Here is a 12,977-nt window from a genome sequence, read left to right as displayed (position 1 = left end):
GTGTGTTGGCAGGTGGGGCGTCGGCAGAGGGGTGGGAGTAAGGTCAGGCTGGCCTCCAGATCCACTGGACAGCATGCCACCCGGAAGGCTGCTCCTTAGTTGATTCAGGTTTTCCAAGGGGTAACACCCAGGCTGTCATCCATGCCTTTAATCACACTGCTGTTTTTCCCACTGTCAGCGCACACTACCGTGTCACTAGTGTGTCTCAGATCCCGTGCGGTGGAGCAGGCAGCTGGGGTCTAGTCTCACGTCCTTGGGGTCCTGTGGTGCCCACAGTTCAGGGATAGGCACGTAGAAAATGGAAAGGACATGGTAGCCTCAGTTGTCATCATCATCATTGTCGTGATGGTTTCTAGCAAGTCTCAACAGTGCAATTAGGAACAGGGCCCCCTACTTCAAAGAGAAATGCAGAAGCAGAGTGGAAATGAAAATTACGCATGATGGCCCTTCATGTCAGGCTCCCAACGAGCCACGGAGGAAAAGAGAGCACTTCAGAAATGCAAGTGCAGGGCAGGTGTCCCCTAACCCCACCGAGAGTGCCTGGACACACTCCATCTGGTTCCTATTTGTCCTGAGGAACCTGGGCCTCAGGGACAGAGGCGTAGGAGGAGATGCCTCTGTGGTCCCCTCCCCAGGAGGAAAGGACATGCTGGTGTCTGCAGCGGACACTCCCCAGGCTAACACAGACCTGCTTCCTTTACTTTGGAACTTGGTTAGCTCAAGGCCACCACCAGCGAAAACCACCGGCTACTCACCCTTTAGGTAAGCTTCCTCACCAAAACTTGGTTTTGAGGGTTTATTTTGAAGGACAAAGTGGGTGCCGACAGCCACAGCTCACGGCATTAGCGCCCTTGGCCACTGGACACTGCCTAGTCCCAGACAGCTGTCTTCTAAAGAGCTACCTTAGACCCCATTGGAATGGTCACAGTACTGATTTAAAGGCCCCATGGTCCCCACCCTTTGAACTCGAGGGATAGACACTGCCACTAAAGATGCCTCAAAAATCATTTAATAACATCCGTTTTTTTCTTCAGTATGGTACGTGGAGAAATGTTAGAGACTTTGGTGTTTGGGGAAAATGCCAAGACTCGGGTCCATCTCAATTCACCTGGAATAATAACAAAGTCAGGGCAAGGTGGGTGGTGTGTCTATTCTGCAGGCGAGGAAGGACAGAGGAGGAAAGGGAAGGTCACACTGAGCTCTGGGAAGCTAAATCCTGGAAGGTTCTGGATGTTGGAAAGCATGCAGGCTGGGTTTGCCTAATTGTGTCTTTACTGCAGCATGATGGACTAGCAGGAGGGGCTGTGCTTCCTAGCTTTGTGTTCCAGTACGGGTAGTAGCCTCATGGGGGCACTACAGAGCTGGGTTTAGCATCCCCAGACTGCGACTCAGCACCCTCTCTTGACCACTAACCCCGGCCACGTGGGCGCCATGCCTCATGTGCTTATGGTGTAGCGTCACGCTGGGGTCTCCCTCACCACGATGGAATGCGGCCAGTCGCACCCTAGAGAATTCTCGTGACTTGAGTTACTACATGGCTGAGCATTTATGAGTCTTCCTTGTCATATATTTTTGCTGGTAAAATTGAGAAATACAAATTACCCACTGGAAAAATAAATACCATGTATGGTTTTCTTTTTTTTAAATGAAAATCATTTCTTGTTCCCTTTCTTTTTTTAATCCTCACCCAAAGATATGTCTATGTGTGCATTGATTTTATTTCTATTAAATATTTTATTATTATTCTATTACAGTTGTACCAATTCTTCCCCCTTTGCCCTCTTTGGCCCAGCCCACCCCCGCTCCCACAGTTATTCCTCACCCTCTTGTCCATGTCCGTGGGTCATTCGTACATGTTCTTTGACTAACCCCTTCCCCTTTTTTCCACCCTTATCCCCCTATTTCCTCCTCTCGGGTCACTTTCAGTCTGCTTCTTGTCTCCCTGCCTCCAATCCTATTTTACTTGTTTGTTTGTTTTGTCCATTAGGTTCCTCTTACAGGTGAGATCATATGGTATTTGTCTTTCACCACCCGGCTTAGCATAATGCTCCCCAGTTCCATCCCTGCTGCCGTGAGAGGTGGAAAGGAAGAGCTCCTCCTCCTTCCTTTCTGCTGCATAGAATTCCACCCTGTAAAAGACCACAGTGTTTTGACCCACTCGTTTCCTGATGGGCACTTCGGCCATTACCAGCACTTGGCTATTGTAAATTGTGCTGCTCTAAACACTGGGGTGCATAGGTTCTTTTGAACTATTGTTTCAGGGGTCCTAAAGTATAATCCTAGCAGTGGAATCAATGGGTCAGAAGACAGGTCCATTTTTAGTTTTCTGAGGAAGTTCCATGTTGTTTTCCACCGTGTCGGCACCAGTCTGCATCCCACCAACGGTGCCCTAGGGTTCCCTTTTCTCCACAACCTCTCCAACACTTGTTGTTTGTTGCTTTGTTAGTGATGGCCATTCTGACCAGTGTGAAGTGGTATCTCGTTGCGGTTTTAATTTGCATCTCTCTGTACTCACTTTGGTAGCACACACACTAAAATCAGGACAATAGAGAGGAGATTAGCAAGGCCCCTGCACAAGGATGTCCATTGATTTTAGAGACAGAGGAAGGGAGAGAGAGACAGGGACAGAGAGAGAAACATCTATTGGTTGCCTCCTATATGCACCCTGGCTGGGGACTGAACCCACAAACTAGGTGTGTGCCTTGACCAGGAATCAACCCTGCAACCTTCTGGTATATGGACGACACTCCAATCAACTGAGCCACCCGGCCAGGGCTCTTGTTTTCGTTCTATAATAAAGTCCCTTTTATCCACCACCTCATCAACTAGAAATTTAATAATTCATGATTTTCAAAATAAATAGACTGTCCAGATAAAATAAACATAGCTTCATTGGGAAAATGTTTAAGAGCAATTTTCAGATACTATAATAAAAGGGCCATATACTTGCCACTTAATACCTAAATCGATGTCTCTCTAAGCATGTACCCTGGGACAAGCAGGTCCCTGAGGCCCTTGTAGGGAGGCCCCCCATTTTGCTGAATCTTGGAAACTCTGGCAAACCACTGCCTGCCCCTCCCCCTTCTACACACCTGACGCAAGATTGTGAGACACAATTTATAATTCCCAAAGCTCCCTCCAAATTATTCAGTCTCATCTGAATGGCTGAGGGAATTCTACTGCCCTTTGGTTCTTTGTTGTAAACGACATGACGCAGCCAACTTTTGACATAACTATTGGGTCCCCAGAGCTCTCCTATCTTCTCTCATTCTGCAAAAGTTGGCGGCTTTTACATATGTAAACAGGTGATTTCTTCTTTTATTTTCCAGATGCACTGAGCTGCCTTCAGTGGGTGTCAAAGATGGCCTTAATGTTGTGCACTGCTCCGTTTTAGGCTATTTAGGGATTTCTTTCCTCCTGCCAAAGTGAGTTCAGAATTTAAAGTGAATACCTACTTTTAAAAATCGGTGCCCTAAGCAACCCAAACGTCCATTGACGGATGGCTAGGTAAAGAAAATGTGGTACTTTGTTTAAATACAATGGGATAATTGTTATTTGGTTTTTAAGAGAAGGAGACTCTGACCCTTGCTACAACATGTATGAACCTTGAGGACATCATGCTAAGTGACATATGCTGGGCAAATAAAAGACAAATATGACCGTATGATCCCACTTACTCGAGGTGTCTAGAGTACTCAGATTTGTAGAGGCAGAAGGCAGAATGGAAGTGGCCAGGGGCTGGGGGAGGGGAGGGGAGTAGTCATTGAATGGGGACAGAGTTGCAGTTGTACAAGATGCAAAGAGTTCTGGAAATGGACGATGATGATGATGGTTGTGCAACAGTGTGAATGTGCTCTGGGCCACTGATAAAACGGATTAAAATGGTACATTTCATGTAAGTTACCAGCATTAAAAAGAAAAAAATCTGTGTCCCGTGGGTGGGTGCCACCCCTCGGCTGTGTTCAGGGGATGCCGAATGGCGCGCGTGCGGACTCAGCTCTGCTCCCAGCACTGGGCGTGTGGCCTGTCAAGCAGATGCCAGGGTTCAGCCGCCTGCAGTCAGGAGCCCTGATGTCCTGGACACTTAACAGGGCCCTCTCCCTCGGTCCATGTTCTTTCTCGGCAAAGTGATAATGCTCCTAATTAGCACGGGGACCTGCATCTGGACAGCCTGACAGGCCAGGTCCTTGGTCAGCAGAGGGAGGGAGGCTGGAGGGGGGCTGGAACTGGCCCGCCCGGGAGTGGCCGGACACCCAGCCATCAGGAGGCAGGGGCTGCAAGAGGGGCAGGAGACAGAGAGGCCAAGAGGGGAATGCATTGCTGACAGAAAGGAGATAGATCTTAGGCTGACTTCTACAGCGATGTTTTCACAACACTGCTGAAGCACAGGGCTCGCCAGGTAACCTGAATTCATTTACTGTCCTCTCTGCTCTCCCTCCAGTGAGGACCTGGGAGATTGTGAAAGCATATTCCTCCCGGTTCTCTCTGCTTCTCTCTGATAACTGAGGCCTGTGAGGGCCCTTGCTGACTGACTTGAGACAAATCGTGGGAACCTGAGAGCTGAAAGTCATCTCCAACAATGTGGTGTCCAGCCCTCTCTCTTTTCTTGTGGCAGGCCCTCAAATCTTGGAGATTGTCTCCCCACTGACCCCCATGAGGTGGTCGTAAGTTGAGTAGGGGCCCCCAAAGCATCATCCAGAACCTGTGACTGTCACCTTATTTGGACAAAGTGTCTTTGCAGATGTGATTAAGGATCTGAGATAAGGTCACCCTGGATTATCCAGACAGGCCCCAAACCCCATGACAGATGCCCACATAAGAGTAAGGCAGAGGAGACACCGAAAACACAGAAACAGAGATTGGAGGGATGCAGCCACAAACCTGGAGACACCTGGAGTCACCAGAAGCTGAAAGGGGCAGGAAGAATGCTCTCTCCAGAGTCCTCGCAGGGGAGCGGCTCAGCGGTCACCTCGCGTTTGGACTCTGACCCCCAGAACTGTGAAGGAATAAGTCCCCATTGCTTTAAGCCATTACGCTGTGGTAACGGACTGCAGCAGCTGGAGGAGAGTAATGATGCCGATGCAAATCCGGGGTGGGGCTCCCTTGTTGCTGGATTGTAGCTGGTGGGACTGACTGGCACCTTCTTTTCTCCAGAAAGAGTCATGCCAGTGACAGGCAGGAGCTGTGCTTCGTACACTGTCACCCCATGCTCAGGCACCACCCAGGGACCCTGCTGTGGGCTGGCTGTGAGACAGCGGGGGTCCAAGCTCCTACGTTTCTAAGCCACTTCTGGGACACAGACGTTGCTGTCAACACGGCCCACTTTGGACCCACAAAACCAGCTGGAGATACAGACTTTCAAACAGAAGCATGACACATAAACAGGTTAACTGGGCTTTGCTGGGAGCCGCTGGCCAGCGTTCCGTCTTTGCCTGGGCCCCTTCATGCCACAGCCTTACCTACATTTCCAGACTTATCACAGTCTTTGTCCTAAGGTGTTCAGTGCTGTAGCCAGAATGTCATTATGTGTGATCTCTGCCCAATAAACTTAGCATCAACATTTCATCTTTGCATAAAGGTCTCTGTGTCTCATGTTCCCCACCTGTCGTTAAACAAGGGACTTGGGCTTGGGTTGCTCAAGTTCCTTCCAGCTCGAACCTTCTCAGAATATAGCATGCTTTCCCCCCACACAGTCAGGGAGCCCTGGGGGGTCCCAGGGTCTACCTTCGCCTTTGAACACGATCCTTTACTTCCGGTGTGGGGCCTTTCTCCTCATTGTGCCCTACATCAAGGGCACACGATTCCTGATTTTCTGCCACTAAAGGGAAGTGATAGGACACTCCTCTGCCCCTTGCTGCTGTGCTTTCCCTCACTGACCAGAGAGTCACACCTGGTGAGTTGAGAGCTTTCTTCTGAAGAGCTGATTCCCAGGGACCCACTGTTGCCGAGCCTCCCTGATACATCCTCCATTTTCAGGTGTGTGTGTGTGTGTGTGTGTGTGTGTGTGTGTATGTGAATAAATCTCACTGACGGCATCCCTGGGGTTCACTTGTGCACACAACTGGGTGTGACGTCTGACTATCCCAGGCACGCAACCGTGATCTGCGCTCTGTTAGCACAAACCAGAGAATGCCCGTCCTCTCTGGGCGTCGCTCTGTGGGCATGAAGTGACCACTACCTTTATCAGAATGTCACTCCTGTCATAAGTGGTTTTCACAAAAAGCACTTTACTCCCAGGACTGACACTGTGGGCTTTTGCAAAGATGCCATGTGAGTGTCCCATAGCCCCAACAGGCAGGACAGCTGTTTGCAAGAGTCGTGTTTTAGTTCCTCTGAGTTCTTTTTGCCTGAATATACTTCTAAAAGTGGGCACTTGAAAGATTTGGCTTAAACACACACACACACACACACACACACACACACACGCATCCCTGATACTATGGGATCTACTGCTCTGTGGCCCAGATTCCCTGAATCATGGAAAATGCACTTACCTTCCTCTCAGGGCAAGCGGTATCTTCTCACTGACCTTTCTTCATGGGCAAGTCAGAAGGAGAGTGTCACTGGGAATGGAATGAGGTCACGTTAAACATGCCCCCAAACAATTTCCATGGGAAACATTTACACTGGAGAGTGAGCATAAGCCACCTTCCTGCCTTTATTCTGGGTCATTTGCTTACCTTCCTCCCTCAGCCCTCCTCTCTTTCTTTCCATTTTGGTCAAACCTGTTGGTGATGGAAACACAGATACTTACAAGACCCCTCTTCACTAAAGGGGCTGGTAGTACGTTGATAGATTCCTGGGCAGGAAACCTGTGTGTGGAATTTGGGCCAGAGGCGGGCATGGGACCAGTGTCCCTGCCTGGTACTTCTGACTCCACATAACTGCTCCATGCTCCACCTCTGCCAGCAGCTTGCTCTGTCTGCTCAGGGCTCCTGCTTCTCTGCCACTTGGGTTTACACATGGCCCTTTTCAGCCCCCTGACCTTTTCCTTGCTGCGTATTGCTTCAGCTCTGATTGCATATTTGCAAATTCTTCTCATGAGCTGCAGATCAATTTTTCAAAAGAATGAATCTGATCATAGAAGGAGCTTATCTTTCCATGGGGCCACTGGAAAAATGCCAGTCAGCCTCTGATTGGTGCTCCCAGATCATGTGTCCTGTGTCACATGACTCACATTGACCCAGTGAGCAATGGCTTAGGTGTCACAGGGCAGAAGCTTTGGGCCAGGCAGCCAAGGAAGGGCTAGGGTGAGCAGATTCTCTGTGGAGATGGTTTGAAAGGACTGGCAATGACCCAATTTCCAGGGCACATGCTTCCCTTATGTTATTCTAAAAGAGCTTTAGACGAAAAAAGGCCAAGGAGTAGATTCAGGGGCTTGGGAATCATAGCTGTGCAGTATGCACCAGCCCCCTCCTAGTTTTAATCTTCAAAGGTGAGAAGGGGTGAAGCCAAAGTCATGGAGAATTGAAACTGACCTCGCAAACACCAAACAAGTGTGTTCAGAAACCCCGAAGTGAGCTGGTGCCCTTGCCGAGTCTCAGCCCCACATCTCAGAACACTGTCAGGGTGAGCAGGCTGTGGACTTGCTGGGAAGGGCTGGGTGTCACAGGGCAGGACAGGCAAACTCTCAGCTGTGAATGTGTGTTGTGCACTTGGACGCGCATTGGGTGCAGCCTGCCACACTGTACATCAAGGGTCATGGCGCTGTGTGAATTCCATTTGCAGGTCCCCTTTTTAAAAGGCAGGGCTGGCCTCTCTGGCTCTAATGGAGAGGAGAGGCCAGATCACAACCAGAGAGGAGGAGGGGGTATACCCGGTGCTGGGAGGCTTTGATGGTCTGGGTCAGGCACCTGCTGACTTCCACTCACTGCTCCACAGCCAGCTCCCTCCCATGTCCCACACTGCTCACTTCTGCTAAAGATGTCTATGCCTGAACAGCACAGTGTTGCATCAAAAGGGACTTTATTGTAAGAGTAATGCAATAAAGCTTCCGTAAAAAAATATAGAATACCCTGACACCTTCATACCTGGGGATAGTTAAAAGATTTCTTAGGATACAAAAAAGCACTAACCAGAAAATAAATAAAATGTACTTCATACAAAATAAAAATTTCTGCTAATCAAGAGACACCATTAAGAAAATAAGATGAGCCAAAATGTGAGAGAAACATTCACAATATGTGCATCTAACTTGCATCTAGACTATATAAAGCACACTTTAGAAGACCAAGTTCAAGACTTGAATAGAGACTTTCCAAACATACAAATGGTCTGTAAACACATGCAGAGTGTTCGACATCATCCCTCATCAGGACACGCAAGACAGAAACCACGGGGAATTATCGAGTCACAGCCACACGGTAGCTGACAATACCGAAAGTACATCAGCTGGACATGGGAGAATGGAGCTCCCAGGTGCTGCCCGTGGAAGGGCAAGATGGCAAAACCACTTGGGGCAACAGTTTGGGCACTTAGTCTTTAACTGTTAAGAAGACAGCCACCCCATGACCCACCATCCCATTTCTAACTGTTTATCTGAAAGAAATGAAAGCATATGTCCACACAAATACTTGTTCAGGAATGTCCATAACAGTTGTACTCTTAATAGTGAGAAATGGAAAATAACAAAAATGCCCATCAATAAGTTAATGTAAAGGGGTGGAGGTGAGGAATGGGGACATCTGTAATAGTGTCAACAATAAAAATAAAGTAAAAAAAATAAGTTAATGTATAAATAAAATAGTCTCAACAATAAAAGTAAGGTAACATAATTTAATGTATAAATAATTTGCAGTATATACCTACAATGGAATATTTCAATGAAAATTCTAAACATACACAAGAAGGTGATCAAATTTCAAGTTCATTATAAATGCCAGACACTATCGGCGATGCCTTTTGTGGTTCCGTTTACATGGACGTGCAGAACTCACCAAAGTCATCTGTGGTAATAGAAATAAGAGCAATGCTTTTCCCCCAGGGGTGGATGTTTTGGGGGGCAAGGTGAGAGGGCAGAGACTGGGGTGAGGAGATGTTTTCTTTCTTCAGGGGCGTGTTGGGTACACGATATAGTAGATACGACGGTGCTCTGCCCAGATGCCATCCTTGGGACTGGATCCATCTACGGTCTGTGTTCCTTCAGCCCCAGCTGCTGGGACTATCAGCCAGGACAACCCACCGTCTGCACCTCTTCCTGGGCGTTGTTCCTGCTGCAGGAAACTGTCTTGCCTGGTCATCTGCCTTGCAGGACGTGGCAGTGACTAATGACTGGTCAGTGAGAGGGTTCAAAGGCCTGACCCCTGGCCTTCCTTTGCAACACTCTAAGGACATTTCTTCTCTTTTCCAAAGCTGCCCAGAGGATTAGCCATGGCCTCAGTCACAACACCATGGTGGGTCGGCCTCTCCCTCTGCCTGGCCCCGCCCTCCTCACTTCTTTGCAAGTTTGTCACCAGAGACAACATGGCAGGAAACTTTCTGCAACACATTTCCCACTGGTCTGATGCTGGTCTGATTCCAGCAAATGGAACCAGAAATGGTCCAAGGGATGGACTCTCAAATGGGATCTTTCTGGAGCCAGATAAATGGCCAATGAGAACCAGTTACTAGTGGTAGGCAGAGGGTGAAGAGTTCTTAGCATGCTGTAGGGTATGGTTATTAAAACTTGTACTGGTGATGGGCACAGTTGGGTACCCACGGAAGGGGATGTGTTAGGTGGAGTCCTGGGTGGAATGACAAAAGGAGAAACCGCAGGGATTGCAGGGTTGAGTGGCTGTTGCTGCACACGTGAACTCACCAATGCAAGCAAAAACCAAATAAACACATAAAACACAAATCAACCCAATAAAAAGCAGGGGTACCCAGTTATTTGGAGACCTAATGGAGAGCGGGTTTGCCTCTTATTACTACGATAGCAATAAATGATAATAACTAGCTACAGTTTGTGGAGCAAATGCTATGTACTCAGAATGTCCACGTTTGCTCCTTCTTGTAATCCTAACGATAACCCTGGGAGGCCAACAGCATACCCATTTTATACAGAAAGAAACCAAGACTCAGAGAGCTGAGATAAAGGCCCAGAGTCACAAACCCCAAGGGAGGCAGAGTCGGAATTTCAGCCCCCACTGCTGATCCCCGGGGCTGGCGCTGCTTCTCCCACACAGCACTGGGCGCTGGTTGTAGGGCTTTGGGCCGCAAGCATCTTGGAGAGATCGCTTGGCTTCCAGCAAGTAGGCTTAAGAAAATATGCTTTTTGCTTTCATGTTTTTGAAGACAGAATCAGTCATAAAGGGCATTCCTTTAAGACCTTCTGCTTTGAAGTGATAAAAGCTAGATTGAGGGAAGGCTCACAGGCCCCTGATCCGGCTCACCTCTGACCTCAGAGCCAGGAAATGTGATTTCTCCTGCCATCCCTTTCACTTACTCTCCTTGCTCTGCTTCTTGGGTCTCCAGTGATTTTTTTTTTTCCTTAAGAAAAGAAGATAGCTGGGTTAATTTCAAGTTCTCCACAATTTATCTGTGCTGAGCAGGGAGAGTGTTGAGTGGGAAAGGGTTTCATTGTCCGTGAAGGCCTCACGGCTCTTCAACACCCACCACTTCTGCCTCATGTCAAAGGGAAGCAAATAGGTTTATTAAATAGCTGTCAAACCGAATGAGCGAGCACCGAGAACACACAGAGGGGAGATTGGATTAGAGGGAGAGGACATGCCACAGTAAACAAGGGCACAGATTTATGGCCTTGGCCATGTGGCCTTAGCGATGATGCCCAAGGTAGATATGTGAGTGTGGGAGCAGGGGAGTCTGGGCCGAGGAAGTGACTCGTGGGGTAGAGGGAAGGACTGGGAAAGGCCACGCTTCTCCTCCAGCATGTGGGGTACTGGGAAACGCAGTCTTCAATCTCCGATCGTCTCCAGCGTTGGAAGATCCAAGGAGAGCACTGGCAGGAGTACTGAGTGAGCCAGTCAGCAGCATCTGCTGTTTTACTTTTGTTGCTTTCAAGCCAGTTCATATTGGCTTTATGTTCCTTGAAACTTATACATCAAGTAGAGAGCATTGACCGTGTTTTGGGAATCTTGAAGAGACTGATTATCAGGCAAAGGAGTTCAGAGCTTAATTAGGGAGAATCGGGACTCTTTGAACAGGAGAATGACATGAGTGTCTTATGTTTATTTTCTTTATATTTATTTCAGAAAAACAATAATCTTGTAAGAGTGAAGAAGTAGATGAATACCAGCAAGGTGATTACTGCTGTAATCTGAGTGTGAAGAAGTGATGTTCTGGATGAGGACAGGTTACAATGGACATCAACCCTCAGATTTGAGATGTGCTGCTCAGGAAGAAGTGGTGGAGGCCTGTGGCTGGAATTCTTTTAGTTATGTTAGAAGCACCCAGGTGCTGATTTAAGGGAAATGGTGGCTTTATGATCAGGGGACAGTGGTATCTGACCAAGTCCAGGGCAGAACCTGGGCCCCGAAGAGACGAGAGCCTTTGCCTGTATCTCCCCTCTCCCCACCTTTCCTGCATCTTCTCCATCCTCCTTTTGTATCCAAAGACCGGCTTCCTCTGCCTTCTCATGTGCCAGGGGGAACAAGACCACTCACAGTTTCTGAGTTTCTATGACCTGGCTGGGGTGGTGGCTCATCCCTGAGCCAATTGCTCATGGCCACAGGAAGGGGGATGGGTGGGAGGGGCACACACACCCATTCCCTCTCTGTGTGTCTGGGAAGGGGACTGTGGGGTGCATTCCCCTGGCAGCATTTGCCCCTCCAAACCTGGTGCCACTGGATGGGGACTGGCCAGGGCTTAGGGAGCAGAGGAGCGAGGCCAGTCACTAAGAACATGGGGCCCTTGGTCAGAGTGATGGAGAATGTAGCACCATTTGTCTGGAGGGAAGGTCAAGGCTGCTGCAATGGATTGAAATAGGAACATTTTCAATAGAAGGTGACGGACCAGGGGAGAAGCAGCTGAGCACTGACCCACAGAGCACAACTTTTGTGATGGTCCCCTGTGTGAAGACAGCCTTTCCATCCCGGGCAAGTAGAGGTTTGACAGGAGAAAAGGCCGGTTTGGGGACAATAAGGCATCAGTGAGATCAGGAAAAACCTGAGGCTTAGGGGCCTCCCTAGAGTAGGGTTACACCTTTGTTCCCAGAGCAGAGGCCTGATACCTCCCCTACCCCAGCCCCCCACACAGACCAGATTCAGTTAGAGGGAGGGCAGAGCAGGGCCTATGGCTGTGCTGGCTACCCACGTAGCTGCCTCATGGACTATGAGAAGGGAGGCCTTCTCAGTTTATAAAGCGAGGTGGAGCTCTAGGTCCCCGGGGGAAAGGGCAAGAGGAGATCATCTGTGCCATTCTTCCAACACCTGCAGCAGAAATTGCTGATTGACCAAGAAGCCATTTATCCCAGAGGCCAGAGAGAGCGCTTGCCAGTGGGGAGCTCCAGGCAGCCACTCAGCCTGTTAGCACAAAGGGTGAGCCACGCCATCACTGGTGTAGACTTGGCTGGTGGGCGGGGAGCGGGTGAGTCTGGGCCCAGCACACGTTTTGTGGAAAACTAAAGGGGTCATGGCAACCATAAATGTGACCCCAACACAAAATTCTAGCTTAGGTGTGAAGGTGCCTTAACCTTCTAACAAGTGTTGGGATAGCCAATGGGGTTTTACAAGGTACTCTTTCACAAAACTTAATTTCATCCTCACAGTGACTCTATGGGACTAGTGCAAAGTGGATGAATGTTATAGATCAGATAACTGAGATGCGAAATGTCATCTCCAAGTTCAACCAGCCAGCACCGGCTTCCCTGGTTCCCTCAGAACTGGATATTCTGACTGCTGGTTCATGTGGTTTTCACTGCTCCGAAGTACAGTTTGATTGGAGAACACACTCTTCTGCAGAGTTGCCTAATGGAGAGAATTTGCCCTCAGGTTGCAGGTGAAGTGATCGCCCTGTAGTCTTTCTTTCTGCAGGTCTGGTGT

The 12,977-nt window shown here is 48.8% G+C and overlaps 1 non-coding gene across 1 annotated transcript; it reads left to right on the top strand.

The window, feature by feature from the left end:
* The first annotated feature begins 2,507 nt into the window (after positions 1-2,507).
* Positions 2,508-2,613, top strand: LOC118983736 (U6 spliceosomal RNA). The gene has a single exon (XR_005065789.1). It is a non-coding gene; the product is annotated as a U6 spliceosomal RNA (small nuclear RNA).
* Positions 2,614-12,977: the final 10,364 nt, after the last annotated feature.

Source organism: Sturnira hondurensis, unplaced genomic scaffold (assembly GCF_014824575.4).
Source record: "Sturnira hondurensis isolate 20B ecotype Veracruz unplaced genomic scaffold, ASM1482457v3 Scaffold0002840, whole genome shotgun sequence".
Classification (NCBI taxonomy): domain Eukaryota; kingdom Metazoa; phylum Chordata; class Mammalia; order Chiroptera; family Phyllostomidae; genus Sturnira; species Sturnira hondurensis.
Note: the sequence above shows the minus strand (reverse complement) of the source record. Positions and strands in the feature narration are given on the sequence as shown.